General features: G+C 36.5%; 1 long non-coding RNA gene and 2 pseudogenes across 1 annotated transcript; all 3 read right to left on the bottom strand.

Moving 5' to 3' along the window:
• Positions 1–678: 678 nt before the first annotated feature.
• LOC121803362 lies at positions 679–2,530 on the bottom strand (annotated as a pseudogene).
• Positions 2,531–7,886: 5,356 nt separating this feature from the next.
• LOC121802866 lies at positions 7,887–8,476 on the bottom strand. Its single transcript, XR_006050864.1, has 2 exons — positions 8,251–8,476; positions 7,887–8,162 (listed from the first exon to the last, which is right to left on the bottom strand). It is a non-coding gene; the product is annotated as an uncharacterized LOC121802866 (long non-coding RNA).
• Positions 8,477–10,796: 2,320 nt separating this feature from the next.
• Positions 10,797–14,939, bottom strand: LOC121803877 (annotated as a pseudogene).
• Between the last annotated feature and the right edge of the window lie 1,393 nt (positions 14,940–16,332).

Here is a 16,332-nt window from a genome sequence, read left to right as displayed (position 1 = left end):
AAACCTACTAAAATTGAAACTAGATTTCATTATAGGTTTGTTCACAAATTTATTACTCATGCATTAAAGCTTGACAAAAGCACACACAAAAACTGCGCTACCAACACCACACACTAAACAACCCTCTCCTCACATTTAGACCTTATTTGCCCTGAAGCAAGTTAGTTTAAACTTTAAAGTGTAAAACATGGAAAACACCAACAAAAATCTGACATCCTTACAGCTGAGCGTTGTTGCTCGAGAGCAAGTAGATCAAGTGTAAAATGGGAGATTAACACACAAACTAAGGGCAAGAAACAACAACAAAAAAACAAAAGGAAAAAAAACATAACAAGTATTTACGACACGACACGCACATTGCCTCATAATCTGGCCCGATCTCAGACTCGTGTGCTGGCTCGACGCTCCTTCACCTCCCCCACTGGTAGTTGCAATTTGTTAATTTGATTAATAATCAAACAAATTCGTATTTAGAAATCATAATATTTTCTTATAAATAAGCAAGAACAAGAATCAAGAATGAAGTGATCGAATTTGGAACAAGGAAATCGAATAAAACTGAATCCAAATTAAAATCAAATTAACCAAATATATTCCATAAATTACTTGTATATAAAAATAAATTTAAGAAACTAATAAGTGAAAATCCACCTATCAAATGGGGCCCAACACAAAAACACACCCCATTTTTTGTCCTCAGAAACAGATAGTAACAAAAACAACTTGACAGCTTTGTATTCAAATGATAGAACTAACTCTGTTTCCGTCGTTAATAAGATCAATCCCAACAACCTAAGACACAAGAAGCAGAAACACAACACAGCCTTCAGCAACCACATGCAAAATGCTAACCAATTCCCTCCGCAGCATCAGCACAGGACGATTTCCATAACCAATCATCACAGGAAACCTGCATCTGCTATCCGAGGGGTCCTCGCGAGCCCCGAGAAATCGCAATCCCACTCATTCTGATCCTTCAGCTGGTAGTACATGTTGAACGCGTACGACGCCTTCCCCTGCACTCTTAAATGATTGCACGACGAGCCGTAGCCCAACGCCGTGCAATCAGACAGGCTGCAGGCGTAGTCCACATTTTTCGCCAAATCCCACTCCACATCCTTGGCGCGTGGGTCCAACACGCACCACCGCCTCATCATATAACCCACCCCCTGCACGGCCACGAGCCCCCTGTTCTGCTGCGAGCCCGAGAGATCGAGCTCGTATTTAGGCTCACTGTCAAACTCGAATATCCCCTAGTGTCGCTCGAAGCTCCCTGGGTCGATGCTCTTGGCATCCTCATCGATCAGGCTGAATAGATACACATCTATTCGGCCTTTTCGCTGAGGCGTGCCCTGTCCACTCATCACGTGCTCGATTAGACCCTGATTGAACCTCTTAGCACTCTGTACATTTGCATGCCTGTCGCCATCAGTGGGCCATCCCACTTCACCTACCATGATTTTCATATCTGTTGTGGTCAAGCAGGGTATCCAGATTCGCATCAAACACGTTAGTGTAGATGCTGTTTCCGTGCCGGAGCAGCTTGTTGGAGCCGTCGAAGAAGGCGAAGTCGAGGGGGAAGTACACGTTGGCGTAGAGGCTGAGGAACGGGTAGATGTTGACGACGAAGGGGCGTTGTTGGAGTAGAGGTACTGGATGATCTGAACCGTTAGATCACGTATCTCAGGGCGGATGGGACCGGGTTGGAGTCCGGCGAGTTGTAGATGTCGGCATTGAAGGGAACCGTGGCCTTGATGTTCGATCTGAGGCCGGCGTTGTTGATCGCTTCCTGGATGTTCTTCAGCGCCGGAAGCGTCTGGTGCAAGTAGGTCCCGTTGTAGGTCTTCAGGAAAGGCTCGTTTCCAACGGTTACGTACCTTGAGACAAGATCAATTAGTTAGTTTAATTAATGATACCCTCTCCATGCCACCCATTCTTTTTTACACTCATTTTAGAAAAATAATAAATAGTTAGAGAGAGTAAAGTAAGTCAGAATAAAATGGAGAATGACTCTTCTGTATATTATTCTCTCTCTTACTTTACATTTTCTTCACTTTAATTATCTACCATTATTATTTTTTTCAGAATGAGTGCAAAAAAAGAAGCATGACATTTGTTATGGGACGGAGGAATATTTAACGTTATGCTTGAATTTTTATCTACTTGATGTTGACGCCGCCGGGGTGGGCGTAGGCGGTGACGTTGGCGTAGACCCAGGAGCCGGCGGCGGTGGTGTCGGGGCTTATCTCGGCCAGCATGTTGTTGGGGACGGCGAGCATGACCTCGATGGGGGTGCCGGATAATACGTCCAAGATGGTGTCGTCGGCGTCGAAGAGCTTCACCTTGTTGAAACCATTGGCTTTCAGCATATCAACGACGCTCGAAGGAGACAATAGGTGTGTTGGCGTTGTGCCCCAATTCACTCCCACGCTAGTGCTACTACTGCTTGGTGATGATGCTATCGTCATCACACACAATAAAATTACCACATTTTGATGATGATTTGACTGTGTGATTTTCTCCATCTTGATTTTTTTTTGGTGGCTGTTTTGAGAGGATTGTGTTGAAATAAAATGGGAGAATTGATTCTTGAGTTTCTTAATTCTGTTATTCAGTTATGCATGCAATTGCAAGGAGAGCCACTGAGAAATGTGTGTGAATTGAATAATGATGATAATAGAGTGTAAAGTTGAACATGACAATCCCATGCAAAGGTACAATCTCTGATGCTCAATTTGACTATGCCACGATTAAATCATGGCACTCTCTCTCCATCTCTAGATTTAAGATTTTGATAGTATCATCTGTTGATTTTTAGCGTTACATTATTTCTAGTGTCTGCTTTTAACAAAAATCAAATACTTATAGAGCGTTCGGTTTGCAAGATTAGATCTCATGATTATAGGGGTGCGTTAGGGTGACACACTCTTAAAGTGACAACGTGACAATAAGTAACAAGCAATCTGCAATACATATGCAAGCAATATGTGATACATAGACAAGCAATTCGGCATATGGTTCCAAGCAATATGAGATACGAAATCAGAGGACTATAGTGACACCAAAGTTAAAATGACAATCTAGGCAAGCAATCTGCAATACATAAGCAAGCATTCTTGGCATATGGTTTCAAGCAATCTGCGATACGAAGCCAAACATAATCAAGTAATCTACGATACATAGACAAGCAAGTCTGCCACGTGGCAGGCTGATGTTGAATCTGCTCCTAAATCTAACGGTTGTCTTTGGTAGTACAGTGTCATCTTAAATGGTGTTGTCATCTTAACATAATCCCATGATTATATTTGTATTGTATTTAGTTCATGAGATTGAATCATAGATTGATAGTCATGTGATAATTAGTCATAGTCAACCCCCGCCTATTAAATAATCTCACAACTTAATCTTATATTATATCTTGCTACTATTTTATCTAGTAAACCAAACACCACCTCACGCTATTAGCATCAATTATTGTAGAAGTTGTGGTGTTGGTTAACAGAGCATTCGTACAAAAGCTAAAATAAGTTGTTATGAACAATTTGGATTTGAACTTCGTGGAACCATTTCGATGTCGGGGTCAAAATAGCTACCATGAGTAGCCGAATAGATAATCAAAATACAAACACCAATTGAGTACGTATTAACACAGGGGTGTTGATTTGAGTATAGACGTGATTTCTTGAGCATCTAATAATATTATGTAAGTTTTTAATTGATTTAAATCCAAAAATGCTCTTTCCACCCCAAATCTTCCTTTCTCCATTCACTTTGAATTTCGTACAATGTTTAACCTTTTATTTATTTTTTCATAAACTTTTTTCTATAAGTTGATATTCCAGTTAAGATTTGTGTTTTTTTTTTTGGTTCCAACTTTTCCTCCCTTAAAAGCATGTTTGTTGGAGCGCTGGCATCGAAGAGCAAGTCGTTACGCACTATCTATCTTTGCACCTTATTTTGGTGTAATTTAACATATGTTAATTTTTGTTTGGGATCCTCGGTCTATAATCTTCATTTTTGGAGAAATTACTTTCATGTCACGTGTTTATTTTGATTAAATTTAACTTGCTATTGCTCGGCTACTCCAACATATCCTATTCCTACATGTACATGCTCTGCCTCGGCCTTGATTCGTCTCCGTCCCATCCAAGTGGCGTGCTCTGCCTCGGCCTCGAGTCGTCCTAGACCACCAATCAATCCACGGACATCAGAGCATCCATAATGGGGCACCCTATAGAGCGCCCTATCCTCCGCCACATCAGCATTTTATCCTCCATCCCATTCACCTGCAGTGGGACGCCCTATAGCCCGTCCTATAATTTTAACTCCTGTTTTGTATTTATTTTTTATTTTTTATGTTTGCAAATATATCAATTAGCAAGAATAAATATAAAAACAGCCCAAATTAAAGGTAAATCCTATTAGTATTTATTTTTTATTTTTTATATTTTATGCTTGCAAATTTGGAAAATTGTCAGAATTCATTATTGAATTTAGAGGGAAATTGAAATGGGGAAGAGAGTGGAGTGAAAGATGTGAAATGAAGTAAAAAAAATTGGTGATATATATATAAGAAAAAACAAAAAAAATGAAAATGTGTGCATCGTCCGGACCTATCCTCCTTACCCCGCAATGGGCGGAGGATAGGCCGGAGGATGCAAAAAATGTTTCATTGTCCGTGGAGGATGCATAGGGCGCGGAGGATGGAAATCGCATACGGCGTGGAGCTACAGTGGAGGACGATGGGGCGGTGTTACGGACGTTCTCCGTAACGAGGCCGGATGGCTAACTTCTCGGAGAGATAAGGTGATCGAACCTTCGACGTGCTCGAAGGAAAGCTCACGAATTGCTGATTTTCGGACGTTCTCCGATGAACAACAATTTGGAAACGAAATATGATATTCTTGTTACTCAAGACAAGTTTGTGGAAAATAATATATTCATTGAATGATTAGAATGATAACAAGCTCTCCTATTTATAATACTAGAATACTACTACTCTAACTTATTGAACAAGAAAACAAAGATATGGAAAAGATATGGTGAAATAAAAGATAACTACATAGAATAATATCTTAAGGATATTCCCTAATAATATGTAGAGGATGATCGTATCAACTCCCCCACGGTTGAAATCCACCTTGTCCTCAAGGTGGGAACCACGAACCATTGACGAGAGTTGAAAGCAAAAGCTTTAGCTAGGCGTCTCCTCCCGGATCAAACACATATCGAACAGCTGAATGTCTCCCTTTTTCACCCTTGTCAAAAATCAACAAAGGAGACCCAATGTTGTCGGCAGAATTCCATGCCAAAATGAAAATCTTGTTCACGCCTCTCAGAATGCTCAAACATGGCGTGTCATTGCGCGGAGGGATCAACCTTGCATCGGTATCGAGCGAGGTTGATCGATGAATCATACTTGTAACCTCACCTACATTCCAATCCATATAGACACAAGCCATTACGGGCAAACTCGTGTAAGAACCATCTCCTTTCTTACCCACTTCTTTAGACTTTAATCTCAGCTCATCCATTTCTACTATAAGGTCCGATTTTGTTGTCTCAAGTGCAGCCTTATACTCAACTATAATATTCTCAATCTCCATCATCTCTTCTCCTTCTTGTATATTTGTTACCCATTTTTTCTTCATTGAGCTCGGGATAGCAGCTTGTGGATGCAGATTAGACACCGCAAATGGTGTTGTCACGGGCAGTGAGTGCAAGGGCTGGAAAGGTCCCGGAGCGGCGTAGGGTAGCAGCTCCAAAGGCGGTAAAGGACTCGGCCGCTGCAGCTGGCGATCTGATTGGGGCAGCGGCGGCGACGGTTGGTAATTTTGGTTGGGCTGCTTTGCCGAAATGGTTGCTGTCAGAGGTGATTCCAAACATGAAGGCTGGCGAGTCGCAGGTTGATCCGATTGCTGAAATACGAGCGGCCGTCGCTGGATCGATGGGTTTCCCTGAGGTGGTTGGAAATCCGGCCTAAGATTTATAGACTCGGTGGTGCTGTGTCGCGGTGGAGCCAATGAGACATTGGGGTATAAACCCGACTGCCCACGAGAAGCCATAGTATTTCTCGATGGAGGGTATTTTAGCGTCCGGTGCGACGAAGAAACAACTGGCTCATCGGGCTGCGATAATGATCGGAATTTGCTCACTCGGTCATCTGTGGCATCGACATGAGTTTCCTTCCTGTCCCATACCTCCAACAAGTGATCTAACTCTGCATTAATCGGTTCCTCCGCTATGATTGCTGAACGAGGCTGCCGAGACGCGGGCCCTCTAACGGAATACCTTCTGGGAAAGGTGTACAGCGGCGCCGCTGTGTCACGCGCCGTGTAAGGTTGATTCCGACGTGAGTTAGGGACATGGGCCAACGGCTGATCATACACCGAGACCTCGTTGAAGGGGCGTTGCCTTGGTGTCTCTCGATAGACAGGTGGGTCCCAACAGGTAGGTCGGCGCTTGGGCGGTGATGGCGAGTACATATCTAGCTCGTAGGATGAAGAATACTGATATGCAGTGGTCCGACGGGTCCACGGTGGGTCCCAGTTGTCGCGACGACGAGTCTGCCTTGGCTCCCGGTTGAACGGTTGCCGTGCTAAATTGTCCACCCGTCGATCCAAGTTGTCGAAGCGAGCATTCAACTTTTCAAACCCTAAAGTGATTGGGTCGACAGAAGACTTCCCGGATTGATCTCTTTGGTCCGGTTGATAGTCGCCGGTGTTGGGGTGTCGCGGCGGGCAGATCTGCAGCGCCGGCGTCGCCTCCCTCGTCGGCAGTTCCGACGTATATTGGCCATAGTGTGTTGACGTCATGAGTACGGTGGAGTGGATTAGATGCGGTTGTGATGGTAGTGCTGTGGCTGTTTTTTTTTTTTTTTTTTTTTTTTTTTTGGGAAATATAGATGAACGAAGATGAAGGATGAGTACGGGATGAAAGCACCAGTTGTTACGGACGTACTCCGCAACGACTCCGTGATCTTCCTTCTCGACGGAACAACGAACAATTCCAACGACAACCTCGCGGAATTGATCGAGAAATTTGCTGAGTAGTGGACGTATTCCACACGACAGCAAAGAAGAGAAACGATTTGCTTGTTTCGCAAGATAGGTTTTTAGGGAAAATATTTCATTCATTGAATGAATAAAGTGATAACAATAACTCCTATTTATAATGCTACTATACTACTACTCTAACTTATTGAACAAGAAAACAAAGATATGGAAAAGATATGGTGAAATAAAAGATAACTACATAGAATAATATCTTAAGGATATTCCCTAATAATATGTAGAGGATGATCGTATCAGGCGGACAATGCATAGGGCGGGCTATCGTCCGCCCCACTGTGGATGCTCTCAGAATCGAAGCATACATGTGGAAGCTCTCAGAATCGAAGTGTACATCTTCAGCTTAGGCCAAGCCATGGAGTTGTAAAGGAAGATAATGAATTGGTTGTTGGGCTTAGAACTAATTATGTGTTATTAGGCTAGGCCATTTTTTTTAATTTATCTAATAAAAGATGTCACATTTTTTTCATAAATATTTTCTCAAATTAATATAAATATACTATTTTCTCTCTCCACATAAACCATTTTTTTTAGTTTATCTAATAAAAGATGGCATATTTTTTTTATAAATATTTTCTCACATTAATATAAATATACTATTTACTCTCTCCACCTAACACACTATTTTCTCTCTCCACCTAACACACTAAACAATAGTATCTTGAAAAATCTCGTATCATTCTTCAACTACGCCATCTATTATGAGGGAGTATTACCGATCATCCTTTTTTTCTTTCCTTTTTTTTCTTTTTTAGAAAAGTTCGGTGGAATTTTTTTTCAGTCATCCATAAATATCAAATAAAATCATTCAAATCATAAATTCTAAAAGAGAATACCATTTGCATTCAAATTCTCAACAAGTAAGCTACAGATATGGAACTCCAGGTATTTAATAGCTGTAATAATTGGCTAAAACGCAGGAAGAATTGAATAAATATTAAATATCACTAAACCACAAAAATCAATCTCTATAAAAAAATACTACTACTAAAAAAAGAATAGAAAAAAATAATTCAACTCAGTGGATTAAATAAGTAATCGCGAGCGCAACAAGCATGAGGATGTAAGCAATTCCCTGATCAATCGCAGTGCCTACATTACCAAATCCACAGATATCAGCAAATCTTCCATTTAAAAACCTCAACAAATACTGTACAAATTAAAACAAACACAAACTCACCATCGCTGGAAGGCGCCGGCGCAGGTGAAGGAGCGCCGCCCTGCCCGGCGGCGAATTGAAAAATCGCCAACAGTATAATGGCAATGATCGGAAGGCCGACGAAATTCCTCATGGCAATCGAAGTCGGATTACGAGCAAAAAATCGAGAAGAAATTTGGGGATCTGACGACGACAAGGGAGAGGGAATATTAATTTTTGGAGAAAGAATAATGTTTGTTTAATTAGAAAATAGGAGTGGGAAAGGGGTATATATATATATATATATATGGAACGTTAGTGGAAGATTCTAAATTCGATGCCGCGTTTTAGTTTGAATAAAATTTTGGTAAAATAAATTCGTGAGGAAAGCACGTCTTCTATACAAGGCAACAGGATAGTCAATCCAGGCCTACTATACCTCATATTTATGATTTTTCTCTTAAAAGTTAAAACCCATTTAATTTTTTTTTTATTTTATGTTACCAAGATTTTAATAAATAGATATCACAATAAAATAAAACGAAAATAAGATTTTCCCTAAAGAAATATAGTAAATTAATATAACGAGTCTTGGAAAACTTGACCTAAATTAATTATTAAAAATTGTGAAAGTCGTTAAACACAACTAGAATCGTTGTCCTTACCTTTGTAGTAGTATTTGTTTTCAAAAAATATATACTTCTATTAATATAATTCAACAAAATTTGACCGGTACAAGGATACAAAGTCCGATTCTTCTCTTTCAACTTGAGATAATTGTTCTAGAATGAATTTTATTAATATCTTTTTGCACTAGTCCTAATTTGGGGGAAGTGAATAAATTATTAAGAAATATTTTCTTCGCTAAACTAATAATCAAATATACGATCTACCATGAATAGCTATCTCGATATATATTCTTAATTATGAGTTACTAGCATAACTGAAAGAAATCTTCTCATATCACATTAGGTTTCCTTATTTTAGTGTCTCAAAATCATTCTCTACAATTGGAATATATTTTCTCTGATTATGTGAAAATATATTTTCTCTACTTAAAACTTGATTTTGTTATCTCCATAAAAGAGTGATCCCAAATTTTTATGTAAAGTGTATCCATATATTTCAATCAGAACCCGCCAATATCCGGCTAAGATTCATTAACTTTTTGTATTAAAATTAACTTTAAAATGAATATGGTGAAGCACACATTAGCTTCTTTTAGCCTAATTGGCATGAACTTGAAACTGTGTTTTTCTCCTGATTTGGTTGAATAATAAATTAGAAAAAATCATTATTTTTAATTAAAATGGATATATTGTACTAGTACATTATAATTCATAATGTATCAAATTGTGCTCAATATTAAGATGTGTACTATAAAGTGGACAAGTACCAAAAACACGTATTCGCTACTAGTTTTCATGTTGTATTGTGACATGTGAATATTGGCCTAATTGGGTTAAAGTTCCCTCAATAAATTGGAATTCCACCTAATATATTAGCTCGATTAAATCAGAGTGAAAAGTTTTGGTTCGGTCAATTTTATACTTTATGTTTCGTATTTAATTTTTCTTGTTCTCCTTCTTATTTCTATCTTCCTGTAAATAATAGGGAGTAACTCCTACTTAAAAAAAATCTTTCAAATTCAGGTTTAGTGACACTCATATCTTCTCACATTATACACTTTATATTTTAGGCAATAATACTTGTCAAAATTTATGGCTGCAAACGTCAAGGGTTCTATGTTTTTTTTGGAAGGACATCAAGGGTTCTATTAAGTTTAGAAGCTTTAAAAAATAAATAGTATCAATTTTACCATTTTAAAATAAATGTATAGTGCTTTTACCATAAATTTATAATGCCAGGGGAATGATCAATTGCTAACTCATCATTTAATTGCTAACTACAACTAATTTAAGATCATAGGATTTTAGAAATCTTGTGGTTTATAATTTGCCATGTGTAATTTAGTTTTTCATTTTTTTAATATTAAAAAGATAATAACAACTATCAAATTTAGGGTTCAGAAACACAATGTCAATACAGTGTATGAAATACATCAACACAAAGACATGACAATGTCAATACAATTTCATATTGACATTGTACAATCATTGTATTGACATATTATGTGTCGTGTATTGATATAAAGCTATTAATGAAATTTATGAAAATTTTTGAATTTTTTTTCAAATTTTTACATCGAAACATATGCAAGTGAGATCTCGTTAGAATCCTTATGAAATTATCTTTAATTGATATATGTGCGAAAAAAATAATTTAAATCGAGAAAGTTATATATGTTTTAAAGTTATGAGATATTTTTCAAAAGTTAGTTACAACTAATTTGTTGTAAAATTGACTTTAATACCCTCATTGATCGTATTTACATTCCGGGGCTGATGATCTATGCCCTTGATTTGAATATCTAATGGCTATTATTTAATTGTAGTTAATAATTAAATATTGAGTTAGCAATATAACACTCCCCACTTTTACCATGTATTAAGTATATATAGATTGTTTTTGTATGTTTAAAATCATAACAATGGTTAATTTTTTTATTCAAACAGTGTGAGAGCTTATTTCAGTAACATATGGAGTTAAACACCATAGAGTGATAGAGTCCAAAATACACGGTAAAATAACTTGAAAAACTTTTACCTAAGCATCAATTACAGAGCATGTGTAGTAGTACACCTGGGAAAATATTGCAGTCATCGTTCACACATTCAATTCTCGAAAAGAGCTTTCACTTCAGCAGGATTCACTTCGTCTAGGCTTGGCGGATTCCACTTGGGATTCTGATAAAAGACAGACATCAGAGATGGACTTAAACATTGGTACAAGACTCACTCGGTAGTTAAACGCTTCAGTTTGGTTCGCTACGCATGTTTGCTGTACTAGCGCAACAAAACAATAATAAACATAATGCCAAATATGTTGAATTAGTGTGCTTACTACAACTGTTAATTGATTAATGATATAAGGAAGTGAAGTTTGCAAGTAACTGAACAATTAATCACTGCACATTAAGTAGATTCTCTCGATGTCCCATGATTCTTATGGTAATCTGCTTTCAATCAATCTTGAGATAGGAATGAGGTCAGTACTAGTTACATATTAAGGACAATCATTCAGATATAGAGGGGTGTCAATATCCAATGCATAGGATTAGGCAACGGAGGCTGATAGTAACTTGGATATGTAAGATGACTAGTATATTGAGGTGGTGTTCGGTTTCCTAGATAAAATAGTACTACCAAGATATAATCTAGGATTGAGTTGTGAGATTATTTTAGTCACAGGGTGTTAGCTATGACTAACCGTCCCATGATTATCCATCTAGAATTGAGTTGTGTGATTGAATCTCATGAACCAAACACACTACACATTTAATCTCGGGATACAATCTTGAAAACCGAACACCCCATGAAGATGAGTATAATTGAAACTCCTGGGAGTTTGTAGCGATTACACCAATCAGAAGAGAGTTTCTACTTATTAACCAGGTGCAAAGCATATTAAAGAAAACATGGCATCATTCACCTGATCTTTGTCCACTAAGACAGCCCGCGAGAAATCATTTCGAAGAGACGACCTTATTGCAATTCCATATTCAGTTTTCATAACACCAGTCAGCTGGAAAGAGACAGTAACAAGACGAAAGCAATGAGGAAATATGTTAAATAAATATGTACTAGATCAATGTCTGAGTAAGCAAACAAGCTTTTCTTTTCTCCCTACGAAAGAGGGCTGACGGGGGTATGAAAAGTAAGGCCACTACCTTGGATAACTCGTCATTATGTTGCCTTGAGCAGACGAAACTCTTGAAAAATGCTCATTTGTAAGGCAAAGAGAAAAGGGGCCTCCTTTCTTGAGCCCTTGCAAGGCATCCTTTGCCCACTCTGACACTGTGGCAAAAAGAAGAATGAAAACGCACATTAAACTATTTCCCTGGAGGAACAGAAAACAAACTATTTGAGGGGAAAAATAAAATGCATGTTAAACATTCAAAGACGAGAAAAGAACAGAGGGATTGGAGCTTACCCAGTGAATCATCACTTAGCTGATGATTTTCCAGCTCCTTGATAACCTCCTTCACAGATTTGTTACTTCTAAAGGTTGAAATTATCCGGGGTAAAAGCAACTTCAGACGAGGTTCCGACTCCGGGTTTGTGCTATATTTTTCCAACAGTATTCTGATGTCCTGATCAGGGTCCTCAGAACTACATTGTGTAATAGACAAATTAGAGAATTTAATGAAGGGCACTAAAAAGGTAGTAGTGTTTTTCCTAGAACAATCTGTCCTCTAGATGAAAAAACAGAAGGAAAAAAACAAGATGCAAAACCACATAGATATCAAATGAGAAACATGGCAATTTTCAAACCTTTGCATCTCAATAGTGTTAAATGATCTAGAAGGTTCCTAAATTTGACTAGAAAATGGGATTACACACTCGTGACCCTGAAGGCAGAAACAGAAGTATAAATTCTAATCACATGTTGAACATGTTAGAAGTTAAAATTATAAGCAATTTTCAGTGTAACAGTCTTTATCTTATTGAGACAAACATACAAAGTGGTTGCCAGGAGATCGTCCTTTAGTGCAGCCAAGCTCCCAGAAGGCACATAATGAGTTCACAGACCAACATACAGAGCATCGGCTGGCGTTGATACTCTATTTCCAGTCAATGCAAGATAGGCCCCTGAAAAACGGAAAGGGATAAGAAACATAATGGTTAAAAGGATAGATCATGAAATGAAGAATCCCCAATTCATATCATGATAAAATGGATTGTCTTAGTTAATTTATATATGAATGTAAAAATAAAAGTTTTATCATGAAGCATACACCATGGCCTTCAAAATTCAGTCAAAAGCTTTTAACAGAAATGAGTCAGACTGGGGATTCCCATATGTAACCAATTACAAACCAAAGGACTGACCTACTGCTCCTTCTCCAGGACTTTTTGCTGCTATATACGCAAAACCAACATCTGGAAATAGGCCAATACCATTTTCTGGCATAGCAAGGGCTGTTTTCTGAGACAAATGATACACAACAATAGATACTTTAGATCTTCATCTAATATGCAGTGGTATCAGCTAGGATGTGCTAGAAAATCAATTACCTCAGTTATGAGCCTGTATCGACCATGACCAGATAGTCCAATGCCAAATCCCATTGTAATACCATCTGTGAAGCAGATATAAAGCTTTTTGTACTCAAATATTTTGCATATCAGGGAATATTCCGCAGTAAAGACCTAACAATCAGCTCAAAATGATGAGTGACTTTTTTTAGAAGGACATTACAAGGAAAATAATTTAATGGATTTATGTAACTCAACAAAATGCTTCTACCAAAACACATCCCTAGACGCAAGAGTTTATCCATATTGGACTGAATACAATCTTTGCATTATGTGAATTAGTAAGTGCACACCAATCAAAGAAATTTAAGACAGGGCAAGAAACTTATTCCAGAGTCAATGCCCAATGGCATGATCATACAAGTTCATTGACTCTAAATGGAAACTTCCATCTGATTTTCATAAATTCATTAGGAATTTCAACTGCTTCATTTTATGAGATAAACCAATGCTTTTGAATTCATGGTACAAAGTTGCAAGTGTCTGCATATGTGGCATACACGTGAAACCTGCATACAAACAACTAAGTTGACAATAAACTATCACCTCACTGAAACACTCTTAGTGCCTGATAAGTATTACAAGTAGCATGCAATCCGTTGCAAGTCGTTTAGATGGAGCAGTTATCAAGAATCAGAATATGCTTTCATAACATTCAAAATAATTAGATACACATGCTCCTATGGTTATTATTTATCAATTTTCCACTTTTGGATGCTACAAGACCTTGATTTTTGTTGTAATCTCCTTCACCTCACCACCTGCAAACGAAGTAGTTAACTAAAAGTCTCAGCTGCCAAATCCAGATTCCAGCCAAAAGGTTGTCCACGATTTATACAACCACAAATCAGGAGGGAAAAGGAGAGGTTCGAAGACAGCTAATTTCCATGTGGATTGCACACAACAAAACTGTAAGGTCAGTCACGCAACAGATAGTTGATGACAATAGAGAAACCTTTTGGACAAGAGGAGTGGATTTGTCCTTTTGAATTTCAGCAGCAACAACCTTAATATCCATTCCTGCATTGATCATGAATGTTTACCCTCAAAAACTTTCCAATACGGCAGTCCAAACTAATATGTAAATATTGATGAGCAACAGCTCTATGACTATGGCCTGCTGAGAAAGCGCGAAATGAACTGCTTTCAACCAAGACACACTTCACTCTCGGATCCGATTCCCATTCATCAAGGTAACTCTTATATTTGACGTCCATATCTACATATAATTCAAATTAACACCACAATTAGCAACCATTAACATCTGCCACCAATGAAGTGCACTCGAGTTAACAAACTAAATCAGTACACAAAAATAATACTACTACTACTCTAAATCAGAAAACACAAGTTTAATAATGAGGCGAAACCTAAGTTCATGGCATTAAGAGCTTTGGGGCAGTCGAGAGTGATGGGTGCGACGCCGTTTTGGAGCACATTTCCCCTGACGAACTCATCGGCCATAACTGCAAAGGTTCGCACGCTTGAGTCGCGGATACTTTGCCATTTTAGTCGCTTGGGAGTATTTAAATAAGAGGGAGCATCATTTTTGGTCAACGAACAAAATATCATTTTAGGTCCGTGAACTTTGAGTTAGTATCATTTGAGGTACTTTTTACTATTTCCAAGTTTTTTTGGACGAAAATACTCTCGATACCTTAAAGTGTATATACTTTTAATAAATTTATCATATACCCATAATTTTTTATAAATATCTTTACAATATATTTTTGACAAATTTTCTAAATATAATTTGACCTTAAATATTATCACTTAATTTTGTGACATGCAACTAAAATTACTTCTTCAATTTTTTATATTATTTTTTTGTAAAATTGAATAAAGAACTTTTCTTTAATAATAAAAAATTGAATTAAGATCTTTTCTTGTCACAAAATTAAATGATAATATTGAAGGTCAAATTATATTTAGAAAATTTATCAAAAATATATTGTAAAGATATTTATAAAAAGATCTTTATTCAATTTTTTTATTATTAAAGAAAGTTCTTTATTCAATTTTTAAAAAAAATAATATAAAAAATTGAAGAAGCAATTTTACTTGCATGTCACAAAATTAAGTGATAATATTTAAGGTCAAATTATATTTAGAAAATTTGTCAAAAATATATTGTAAAGATATTTATAAAAAGATCTTTATTTAATTTTTTATTATTAAAGAAAGTTCTTTATTCAATTTTTAAAAAAAATTAATATAAAAAATTGAAGAAGCAATTTTACTTGCATGTCACAAAATTAAGTGATAATATTTAAGGTCAATTTATATTTAGAAAATTTGTCAAAAATATATTGTAAAGATATTTATAAAAAGATCTTTATTCAATTTTTTATTATTAAAGAAAGTTCTTTATTCAATTTTTTAAAAAAATTAATATAAAAAATTGAAGAACCAATTTTACTTGCATGTCACAAAATTAAGTGATAATATTTAAGGTCAAATTATATTTAGAAAATTTGTCAAAAATATATTGTAAAGATATTTATAAAAAAATATGAGTATATGATAAATTTATTAAAAATATATATACACTTTAAGGTATTGAGGGTATTTTCGTCCAAAAAAACTTGGAAATAATAAAAAGTACCTCAAATAATACTAACTCAAAGTTCACGGACCTAAAATGATATTTTCAAAGTTCACGGACCTAAAATGATACTTTGGCAAAGTTCGTGGACCAAAAATGATGTTCCATCTTAAAAAAAATTAATATAAAAAATTGAAGAAGCAATTTTACTTGCATGTCACAAAATTAAGTGATAATATTTAAGGTCAAATTATATTTAGAAAATTTGTCAAAAATATATTGTAAAGATATTTATAAAAAAATATGAATATATGATAAATTTATTAAAAATATATACACTTTAAAGTATTGAGGGTATTTTCGTCCAAAAAAACTTGGAAATAGTAAAAAGTACCTCAAATGATACTAACTCAAAGTTCA

The sequence above is a fragment of the Salvia splendens genome, chromosome 5, assembly GCF_004379255.2.
Source record: "Salvia splendens isolate huo1 chromosome 5, SspV2, whole genome shotgun sequence".
In the NCBI taxonomy this organism is placed as follows: domain Eukaryota; kingdom Viridiplantae; phylum Streptophyta; class Magnoliopsida; order Lamiales; family Lamiaceae; genus Salvia; species Salvia splendens.
Note: the sequence above shows the minus strand (reverse complement) of the source record. Positions and strands in the feature narration are given on the sequence as shown.